Source organism: Mauremys mutica, chromosome 20 (genome assembly GCF_020497125.1).
Source record: "Mauremys mutica isolate MM-2020 ecotype Southern chromosome 20, ASM2049712v1, whole genome shotgun sequence".
Classification (NCBI taxonomy): Eukaryota; Metazoa; Chordata; order Testudines; family Geoemydidae; genus Mauremys; species Mauremys mutica.
The window spans coordinates 14,420,316-14,431,995 of record NC_059091.1 but is presented as its reverse complement, the minus strand read 5'-3'; positions in this window follow the sequence as shown (position 1 = coordinate 14,431,995).

Here is an 11,680-nt window from a genome sequence, read left to right as displayed (position 1 = left end):
GACCTGGCCCCTGCCCCCAGGTCAGACAGGGAGCCTGAGCAGAGATAGGAGCAGAACCCTGTACCTCTGCCAGGTGTCTTCCCCACAAGCCTGGCCTTCAGCTGAGCTCACATCTGTCCTTGGGTCGCCCTATGTGTGTTGCCTTCTCCATCTCTGTCTGCTGAGGCAGAACAGCCCTTAATCTGGGGGCCTTGTACATGGTTCACACTGAACAAATACACAATCATGGCAATGACTCAGTATGTGACTGGCTACTAACCAATAATATCACCACTCATTAATTACTAGTTTCATAAGCAAACTAGGGAAACGTGGTATAGATGAAATTACTATAAGGTGAGTGCAAACCTGGTTAAAAGACCAATACTCAAAGAGTGATTTGCTGTCAAACTGGGAGGCCGTATCTGGTGGGGTCCTGTGGGTATCAGTCCTCGGTCCAGTACTATTCAATATTTTTATTAATGACTTGGAATGAAGAGTATGCCTATAAAATTTTCAGATGACACCAACCTGGAAGGGATTGCAAGCACTTTGGAGGGCAGGATTAGAATTCAAAATGACTGTGACTCTGCACCCCATATTCTTCACAGTGATATTATTATGATATGAGTATGGCATAATTACGATGTATTTTATGCAAGATAAGTCACGTGAGGTATCTATGGAAAAGTTACGATTTGCTGAATATGATTATCCTGTTTGTATGCATGTATCTTTTTTGTACCTGAAGTTATGAATATTGACTATGTATCTGTATTTCAATTGTAGTTACACCTGGGTAACGCCCTACTAGACAAGATGATTTCAGTTTTGATAGTGGGTGGGGAAGGGCCTATTCAGGGTAATGGGCCATTAGGAAAAAACAATAGGCCTTAGGAGAAGCTTATCTCCCACCTGGGGAGCCTTCCTGAAAACGCCACAGACAGCCTCTGAGTAATGGCTGCTATGACTCTACAAGGCCATGTGATGGACTCGATCTTGGGATGTCAGTACTTTTCCACAGACTGGCCTGGGAACCAAGCTTTGGGAACAAAGGGTTCCCACCATATGCAAAAGCTATATAAAGTGGGGAGTGACATCATCTGGTGTTCACTCCCCACCCAACAAGACTCCTGGAAACACCTGAGGAAGAAAGACTGAACTGAGGGAAATGCTGAACCCAGGCTAAAGGGATTTCTAGCCTGTAAATGAAACACCTGGGGATTACAGGCTGTAAGAAAGTGCAGCTTGCCCCTTAAGAATCCGCAGCCTGCTTGTATCATCTCTTAGGGTGAGAATCTGCTAGTCATATCTAATCTATTTAGTATATTAAGCTTAGTTTGTGCTTTTTGTTTATTTGCTAGGTAATCTGCTTTGATCTGTTTGCTATCACTTCTACTCTCTTAAAATCTATCTGTTGTAGTTAATAAACTTGGTTTTGGTTTATCTAAACCAGTGAGTTGGAGTGAAGTGTGTGGGAATCATAACTCAAGGGCAAAGGCTGTTGCATATTCCTCTCCACACTGAGGGAGGAGGCGAATTTTATGACCTTATGCTGTACAGTTCCGTGTGCAACACAAGATGGTATACTTTTGAGTTTATACTCCAGAGGGGGTGCGCGCCTGGGGAACTGGGAGTTGCCTTAACTGTAGCCTTCCTATGCACAGGCTGGTCAGAGAGCCTGCATGTAACTGCATCTGGGTGTGTCCCTACCTGTATGTGTGCTGGTGAAAGTGCAGGCTGGAGGGCTTTGCAGCTTGTCACGGCAATACAGTGTGAAAGGGAGCCCAGGCTGGCAGGTAAGGGGGCTCAGTGGTGCCCCAGTTCCAGGTGGAACCCTGGGGGGAACCCGTCACAATGACCTTGACAAATTGGAGAATTGTTCTAAAATCAAGAAGATGAAATTCAATAAAACAAGTGCAAAGACTTCAATTAGGAAGGAAAAATCAAATACACAAATCACAAAATGGGGAATAACTGGCTAGGCAGTGGCACTGCTGAAAAGAATCGAGGGGTTATAATGTATCGTCAACAATGTGATGCAGTTGCAAAAAAGGCTAATATCATTCTGGGGTGTATTAATAGGAGTGTTGTATTTAAGACACAGAAGGTAACTGTCCTGCTCTCCTCAGCACTGGTTAGGCCTCAGCTGGAGTACTATGTCCAGCATTGGCCTGTCAGAAGATGGACCACTGGTCTGACCCAGTACGGCCGTTCTTATGTTCTTAAGTTCTTATGTATCCTTTAGAAAAGATGTGGACAAATGGAAGAAAGTCCAGAGGAGAGCAACAAAAATGATCAAGGTTTAGAAAGCTGACCTGTGAGGAAAGGTTAAAAAACTTAGCCTTGTTTAGCCTTGAGAGAAGAAGACTGAGGAGGGACCTGATGACAGTCTTCAAATATGTTAAGGGCCATTATAAAGAAAACAGTGATGAATTGTTCTCCATTTCCACTGAAGGTAGGACAAGAAGTAATGGGCTTAATCTGCAGCAAGGGAGGTTTAGATTAGATATTAGGAAAAACTTTCTAACTATAATGGTAGTTATGCTCTTGGATAGGCTTCCAAGGGAGGTTTGTAGAATCTCCATTACTGGAGGTTTTTAAGAACTGGTTAGACAAACACCTGTCCGTGGTGGTCTAGGTTTATTTGGGCCTACCTCAGCACAGGGGACTTGATGATGTCTCAGAGTGAAACCAGATATTATAGGGATAATTGAAACACGTGGAATAGTAGTCATGACTGGAGCACAGGTATTGAAGGGTATGTGCTGTTCGGGAAAGACAGAAATAAAGGTAAAGGTGTTGGAGTAGCACGGTATATTAATGACGAGGTAGACCGTAAAGAAATTAGGAGTGATTGAATGGATAAAATGGAATCTGTTTGGGGGTTAGCCCTAAAGGACGCATAGAGCTTGCTTATCATAGAAGCTTCTATAACCTTTTGAAATTTAGGATTGCAACTCGTGTGTGTATGTTTACCTGCTTTACCTTGTAAATAACTCCCATTTCCTTTTTGCTAATAATAAAACTTTAGATATTTTACTATACAAGCATTGTCTTTGGTGTGAGATCTAAGGTGTAAGTGACTGGTCCTTTGGAACTGGGAGTAACCTGAATATTGCTGTGATTCTTGGCGTAAGGGACCAGCTATCACAAAGGGATGCTCTCCTGAGTGGTGAGATAGATGGGATTAATCAGGGAACTTTCTTTGACTCCATGTTAAGGCCGTTATAGTGCCAGAGGAGTTTATACTTAATGATTGGTTGATGAAATCTAAGTACAGAACTCACAACCAGTTTGGGGTTTGTGCCCTTGTTCTTAATGTTCTGGACAACTGCAGGACCTAACAGGCAATGATCAAGTGATCTCTCTCCTGCCATCCATCTCCATCCTCTGACAAACAGAGGCTAGGGACACCATTCTTACCCATCCTGGCTAATAGCCATTTATGGACTTAGGATCAGAGGAATGAAATTCTGGGACAGCCTTCCAGGGGCACTGGGGGCAAAAAACCCTAACCTGTTTCAAGACTGAGCTTGATAAGTTTACAAAGGGAATGGTATGACGAGGTTACCTACAATGGCATATGGCCCATCTGCGACTGTGATCAAATATCTCCTAGAGTAGGAGATGGGACATTAGATGGGGAGGGTTCTCAGTTACTACAGAGAATTCTTTTCCTGGTAACTGTCTGGTGAGTCTTGCCCACATGCTCATTATCTAACCGATCACCAGATTTGGGGTTGGAAAGGAATTTTCTCCTAGGTCAGACTGGCAGAGACCCTGGGGGTTTTCACCTTTCTCTGCAGCATGGGGCCTGGGTCATTTGCTGGTTTGAACTAGAGTAAATGGTGGATTCTCTGTAACTAGAAGTCTTTACATTAATATTTGAGAATGTCAGTAACTCAGCCAGAGATTCAGGGTCTATTATAGGAGTAGATGGGTGAGGTTCTGAGGCCTGCGATGTGCAGCGGGTCAGACTAGATAATCATGATGGTCCCTTCTGGCCTTAAAATCTATGAGCCTCTGAGTCCCTTCCAGCCCTACCAGTCTATGATTCTAAGACTGCCCCAAATGTAAGGTGCTGATCACCATCAGCTCCAGCCTCCACTACTCCTGTGACACCCACTGCCATGAGAAACGCTGCTGAAATCTCCAGAGAAGATGGCAGCCAGGGATTTCCATGTAACCAGTAACTTTTGGGCCCGATTTATAGAGGTGCTCCCTCACCGGCAGGGCTCTGTGTGTGGGTTATACGGCAGGGCATACAGATGATCCTAGCGGCCCCTCAAGCCCCAGAGACGATTGAGCCTGGATTTGGGGGGGCCTTAAAGGGGCCTGATTTCAGATAGTGCTGAACACCATCCCAGATCACACGCCCCAGCAAGGTGTGTGGAGCCAGGCCCCCAAATCAACTGTCACTTTTTAATGTCTTGACCCATCACTGTCTGGGTGCAATGCCAGGCGTGAACCCTGGCATGGTGGAGAAAGGATTGAGTCTGACCTGGAGGACCACAGGAAATGCTCCCCGTGGGTCTGGTTCCAGCCGAAGGTCTGAGAGACTCAGGAGACAGTGGCTGGGCAGTGTGCCATGGGGCTGAGTCCGGTACCAGCCAGAGGAGCCAGGGAAGGCTCCTCAGCCCAGCAGAGAAGGTGCCTTGTGCTGAGAGGGGGTCATACATGCTGGGGACACTGGAACCAGGTACCACACTGGGGGTGGTGGGGAGGATGTGAGGGGGCTGGGCTGCATCCCTGGAGGTAGGAAGGTGGGGAGTTGAGCCGCACATAGCCCCATCCACATGTCATCCCATTCCCACCCCCACCTCTATCTCCCCCCATTTCCCTACACTAGCCTCTTAAAAGGCCAGTTCCATTTATGGGAGAGAGATCCCAAAAGCCCAGATTTTTTATTTTTGAGAGCACCCAGGCTTTGGGGTGTTTGAAACTGGGCCCCTCCTGCATCGGTCCCCTTTCCCGAATCAGGGGCTGATACGGTGACCAGACAACAAGTGTGAAAAATCAAGATGGGGGTGGGGGGTAATAGGCTTCTATATAAGAAAAAGCCTAAAATATCGTGACTGTCCCTATAAAATCGGGACATCTGGTCACCCTAGGGGCTGAGCCCAGACGCAATTCCCTCTTGTCCCCAAGGTGTCGCCACTCTCCTCAGTCACGGATGGCTGAGGCCTGGCTGATGGGATGCACTGGGACTCCAGTCTCCCTGCAAGGGGCCATGCCTGCCCAGGGCAGCACAGCAGCTGCAGGATTATCCTGTAGTGAAGCCGGCTCCTGACTTGTCCACCAGCAAACACTGGCCGGTGTCAGAGCAAAGGGGGTTTCTGTTGGACTTTGCCCACTCCGGGGCAGGGATGGTCCCCGTGCATCCTCCTCATGCCTCCATTACCTCGGCATCCCTGGCCCAGAGGATCTTCCCTCCTGATTTGGAGGCCATTGGGAGCGTCTCCTCCTCTCTGGGTGCTGTGAGACCCTTCAAGCCTGTGTGTGGGCCCTGCACCAAGCCCTCCCCACAGCTCCAGGCTCTGAGCTGGCAGAGCTGCCTGCGGCCTGCCCCTAGAGCCTGGCCCAGAGGCAGCCCTTCCCAGGGGACAGGCTGGGGAGGGGACAGGAGCAGTTCTGCATCACAGCTCAGCTGTTCATCCCAACCACCTGCTCCCTGGAGGGACCCTGTGAGCTCCCCAGGGAGCCCCTGTGCTCCCCATCCACTGCTCGGAGCAGGGCTGCTCCTAGCTCCTGCTGTTTTCTTGGAGGGAGGCAGCAGCCTGCTACCCACCCAGGTCCCAGGGAAGTGCCCCCTCCATGTAGCAAAGAGTGGATTTTTTGGGGGGGAATTGGTCTGGTTTGAACCAAATTTGAAAATTCTGGAAAGTCGAAAAAGTCCATTTGGGGTTTCGTTCAGGGGTGAAAGTAACTTAAAGGACTTACCAGTATGTCGGAGTCCTGATCAGGGGCGTGGCCTCAACCAGAAGAGGCGTGGCCTCAATGGAAAGAGGCAGGGCCTTTCGAGATTTAAAGGCCCTGGGGCTCTGGCTGTGGCTGGGAGCCATAGGGACTTTAAATCACCCCAGAGCTACCAGCTGCAGAGGGGCTGGGAGCCCCGGGGCTCAGGGGCAAATTAAAGGGGCCAGGGCTCCGGCCACTGCAGGGAGCCCCGGGCCCTTTAAGTCTCTGCTGAAGCCAGGCTGCCAGGAACATAAGAACTTACCAATATGGGGCTTTAAAGTGCTCTGCAGTTGAAGCTAGTTCACTGTGTATAAATAATTCAATAGTCCTGGGGCCAAAGTGCCTGTAAATGACTCTGTACCCAGGGTTTCGGGTTCTCACCTAGAACATGGGGGACCCACTTTAAATCACTGCTTCAATGACTAACTTTAAATCACTGCTTCAATGACTAGCTAATTATTTACAGAGCACAGAACCACTTCAGCCCTGGAGGGGTTCCCTTCCCCTCTCACATCCTTTAGCCAGGTGGTTAGGGCCCTCATCTGCACTGTGGGACACACGTTCAAATCCCTTTTCCCCAATCAGACAAGGGGGAATTGAACCCTGGTCTCCTACATTCTATATAAGTCACTTAACCACAGGGCTAAAGCTCAGAAGAGACAGAAAGCGTCCTTCAACTCCTTTGTGAATGGTGCATCAGTCCCTTCCCCCCAAATTGGGTGAAACTACTCACAGAAAAAATTCCCCCAGCTTTATCGCCATGGTGCTTGGCCGGTGTGGCAGACCCACAGCCCCAGGGAGCAAGGGGGCTGGTAGGATGCTGTTATTTTCCAAATTTGTTCACCTGTCCTGGGAAGTGAACAGAACTCGCCCCCTTCTTCTGAGCCCCCCATGTGCCCACACCTGACTGCTCTCCTCTCACTTTCCCGGCAGTGCAGGTCCAGGAGGGGTAAGCCCTGGGTGTGTCAATGGAGCAGCACAGACCGGCTGAGTGTCCCCTCCCACTGCCTTTGGGAAGGCAAGTTATCCCTACCCTCGCGTGGTAACATGGAGATGCTTTGTCACATCTTAACTCCATAGGGTGTAGCCACCCATCACCAGAGTGTCTGGCTTGCTACGTTAAATCACGAACAATAGCCACATCCCGAGTGGACGTCATGGAGTCTCTAGTTCAGGGGTTCTCAAACTGGGGATCGCGAGGTTATTACATGGGGCGGGTCGTGAGCTGTCAACCTCCACCCCAAACCCCACTTGTCTACAGCATTTATAATAGTGTTAAATATGTAAAAAGGTGTGTTTAATTTATTAGGGGGGTCACACTCTGAGGCTTGCTATGTGAAAGGGGTCGTCAGTAAAAAAAGTTTGAGACCCACTGCTCTAGTCCTTCTTGCTTTTCAGCTGAAAGTCTGCCTGGGCTGGGCTGATTGGTCAGCTGGTTACTCGTCATTTGATTAGTTATTTGGCTGATCAAACATGGTTTCACTCACACCCATTTTCTGGACAACTTCAGCCCAACAGGTGGCTTTCACTAGACCTGACCTCACTGCTGGGCACAGCACAGAGCAGGGCTCACCTACATCTTCATGGGGTGGATCATGAACTGGGGAGCCCTCATAGTGCATAGGCATGAAGGAGCCTTCCTCTGTTGTGCCGACTGCGCCTCGCCATGCCATGGCTCCCGCACAGACCATTGACCCCTCCTGTGCCAGCCGCTCCATGCTGTGCCCCTAGAACCCACACAGACCCCAATCCCCTCCTGTGCCAGTCCCTCCCTGCTGTGCCCCTGGAACCCACACAGACCCCAATCCCCTCCTGTGCCACCCCCTCCCTTCTGTGCCTGTGGCAACCACACAGACCCCAATCCCCTCCTGTGCCAGCCCCTCCCTGCTGTGTCCCTGGCAACCACATAAACCCCAAACTCCTCCTATGCCAGCCCCTCTCTACTCACACAAACCCCAATCCCCTCCTGTGCCAATCCCTCCCTGCTGTGCCCCTAGCACTCACCCAGACCATTGACTCCTCCTGTACAAGCCCCTCCCTGCTGTGCCCCTGGCAACCACACAGACCCCAAACCCCTCCTGTGCCAGCCCCTCCCTACTTACATGGACCCCAATCCCCTCCTGTGCCATCCCCACCCTGCTGTGCCCATGGCACTCACACAGACCCCATCCGCTCCTGGGTCAACCCACAGCACTCACACCACGATACATACACTGATTTTAACTCCTGTTATGCCAGTCACTTCCCACTGCAACCAAAATACCCACACTGACCTTAACCACTGCCGTGCCAGCCCATTCCCACTGTAGTCAGGATACCTACACTGACCCTTAACCCTTCCTGTGCCAGCCCCTTGCCGCTGTACCCACGGTACCTACATTGACCTTAACCCCTGCTGTGCCAGCCCCTTCCCGCTGTACCTATGATACCTACACTGCCCTTAACCCCTGCTGTGCCAGCCTCTTCCCACTGCACCCACAATACCTACACTGCCCTTAACCCCTGTTGTGCCAGCCCCTTCCCACTGCACCCATGATACCTACATTGATCTTAACCCCTGCTGTGCCAGCCCCTTCCCACTGTACCCACGATACCCACACTGACCTTAACCCCTGCAGTGCCAGCCCCTTCCCACTGCACCCACGATACCTACACTGATCTTAACCCCTGCTGTGCCAGCCCCTTCCCACTGTACCCACGATACCCACACTGACCTTAACCCCTGCAGTGCCAGCCCCTTTCCGCTGCACCCACGATACCTACATTGCCCTTAACCCCTGCTGTGCCAGCCCCTTCCCACTGCACCCACAATACCACAGTGACCCTTAAAAAGACAGTCAGCTGAGAGGCGAACAGCAGAGAGGCTAACAGAGGGAGTTTGACTGGGATCTGTCCGAGAGGAGATACACTAAGTGCTGCTTTGGGGGGCTGTGTTGGTGATTTTCTGAGTGTCTGTTGCGGGGACAGTTTGTCAGTTTGACCGTGGCTTGATTGTTTGAACAGTGTGAATTGGGAGTGCTTTGTTCCAGGTGGGCCTTGAGTGGGCCTAACTGTTATAAAAAGGCAATGAGCTGAGCGGCGAACAGAGAGAGTTTGACGGGGAGTTTGCCTGGGGAGAGCCCACTGAGGCTTTCCTCTTGCATGCTTCTCTGAGTAGTTACTGGAGCAGCCGAGGAAGCTCTTAGAAGGACGGTAATATGGATGGTGAGCATTCAGCTGTTGTGACCACCACAGGCTGTGCCATGTTTGTCTTTCTTCCACAGGACAGAAGCGACTTTGTCTGTACAAAGTGCAAGCTAGTCTCCATATTGGAAGAGAAGGTTCAAGGTCTGGAGAAACAAGTATCGACCCTGCACTGCATAAGAGAAAATTAAGATTTCCTGGGCAGATGTCAGGATATGCTTCTACAGGCATAACATTCTGAAGAATCAGAGCAGGCTGCGTCACAGGGACAGAAGGACGGTGAAGAAATTTGGCAGCATGTGACCTCCAGAAGAAGAAAGAGGAGCGTCCATGTACCAGCAATGCAGATACAGGTGAGCAACCATTTTCATGTTCTCTCCACAGGTACTAATGCAGAGAGTGGACTAGATGCTACATCTGAGGGAAGGGAGCAGAAGGAGACTCCACTGATTGGAAGGCATGAGATGCACTGTCTTAAGGATGGGGGGTCCACAACCACCACTCCCAAGAGAAGGAGGCGGGTGGTGGTGGTTGGGGACTTCCTTCTCAGGGGGACTGACTCATCTATCTGCTGTCCTGACTGGGAAAACCGAGAAGTGTGCTGCTTGCCAGAAGCTAGGATTCACGATGTGACGGAGAGACTGCAAGACTCATCAAGCCTTTGGATTGCTACTCCTTCCGGCTTCTCCACGAGGGCACCAATGATACTGCCAAGAATGACCTTGACCAGATCACTGCAGACTACGTGGCTCTGGGAAGAAGGATAAAGGTGTTTGAGGCACAGGTGGTGTTCTCGTCCATCCTCCCTGTGGAAGGGAAGGCCCGGGTAGAGACCATCGAATCGTGGAAGTCAACGAATGGCTACGCAGGTGGTGTCGGAGAGAAGGCTTTGGATTCTTTGACCATGGGATGGTGTTCCAAGAAGGAGGAGTGCTAGGCAGAGACGGGCTCCACCTAATGAAGAGAGGGAAGAGCATCACAAGCAGGCTGGCTAACCTAGTGAGGAGGGCTTTAAAGTAGGTTCACTAGGGGAAGGAGACCAAAGCCCTGAGGCAAGTGGGGAAATGGGATACCGGGAGGAAGCACGAGCAGGAGAGTGCAAGAGGGGAGGACTCCTGTCTCAGACCGAGAAAGCGGGACAATCAGCGAGTTATCTTAAGTGCCTATACACAAATGCAAGAAGGCTGGGGAACAAGCAGGGAGAACTAGAAGTCCTGGCACAGTCAGGGAATTATGATGTAATTGGAATAACAGAGACTTGGTGGGATAACTCACATGACTGGAGTACTGTCACGGATGGATATAAACTGTTCAGGAAGGACAGGCAGGGCAGAAAAGGTGGGGGAGTTGCGTTGTACGTAAGAGAGCAGTATGACTGCTCAGAGCTCTGGTATGAAACTGGTGGTAGAGAGGGAGCCTGGCAAAATGTCTCTCCCTTTTATCATGTCCTTTCTTTCCCCTTGGCTATGCCCCCCCACTTCAGAGTCAGGTGAGCATTACCTCATCGCAGTCCCAACTGACCAAAGGAAGGGGGGTGACTCCCTCAAGGGCCTAACAGATTCTTTTGTTGCTGCCTAAGACAGTGTCCATTGTTCCTGTGAGGCTGGGCTGGGTTTGTTCCATCCATGCCCTGATCAGGGCCGGCTCCAGGGTTTTTGCAGCCACAAGCAGCAAAAAAACCCCAAAAAAACAAAAAAACCCACCCAACCAAACAAAAAAACCCGATCACAATCTACAGGAGCTCTACCGCTGCCACTTCAGTCTTCAGCAGCAGATCCTTCATTCCGAGAGGGAGTGAGGGACCCGCTGCCGAATTGCCGCTGAAGAGCCAGACGTGCTACCCCTTCCCCGTGGCCACCCCAAGCACCTGATTGCTGGGCAGGTGCCTGGAACTGGCCCAGGCCTTGATGAGGGGTGAACTGCCTCTCTATTCTTGCAGAGTTTTGCCTGGGCTTGCTTTAAGCCATGAGGACACATTTTCAGCCTCATAACTATATATATGAAATTATAACCTATAGCATTACTGTAACATCACTATAACAGCAATGCTCAGTGCATTATGAGCCTTCTGAAGACACCCAACATGACAAACTTTGCATTGATATCACACAATTATTTTATAAAGATGAACATGGGGGTGTAGGGTGTTCCCATGAGGTACAGAGTGTCACAACAACCAATTGTCCTAGGCCTGGTCTACACTAGGACTTTAATTCGAATTTATCAGCGTTAATTCGAATTAACCGCGCACCCGTCCACACCAGGAAGCCATTTAGTTCGAATTCGGTACTCCACCCCGACGAGGGGAGTAGCGCTAAATTCGACATGGCTATGTCGAATTAGGCTAGGTGTGGATGCAAATCGAACTTAGTAGCTCCGGGAGCTATCCCACACTGCACCACTCTGTTGACGCTCTGGACAGCAGTCCGAGCTTGGATGCTCTGACCAGCCACACAGGAAAAGTCCCGGGAAAATTTGAATTCCTTTTCCTGTCTGGACAGTTAGAATCTCATTTCGTGGTTGGACATCGGGGCGAGCTCAGCAGCACCGGCAGCGA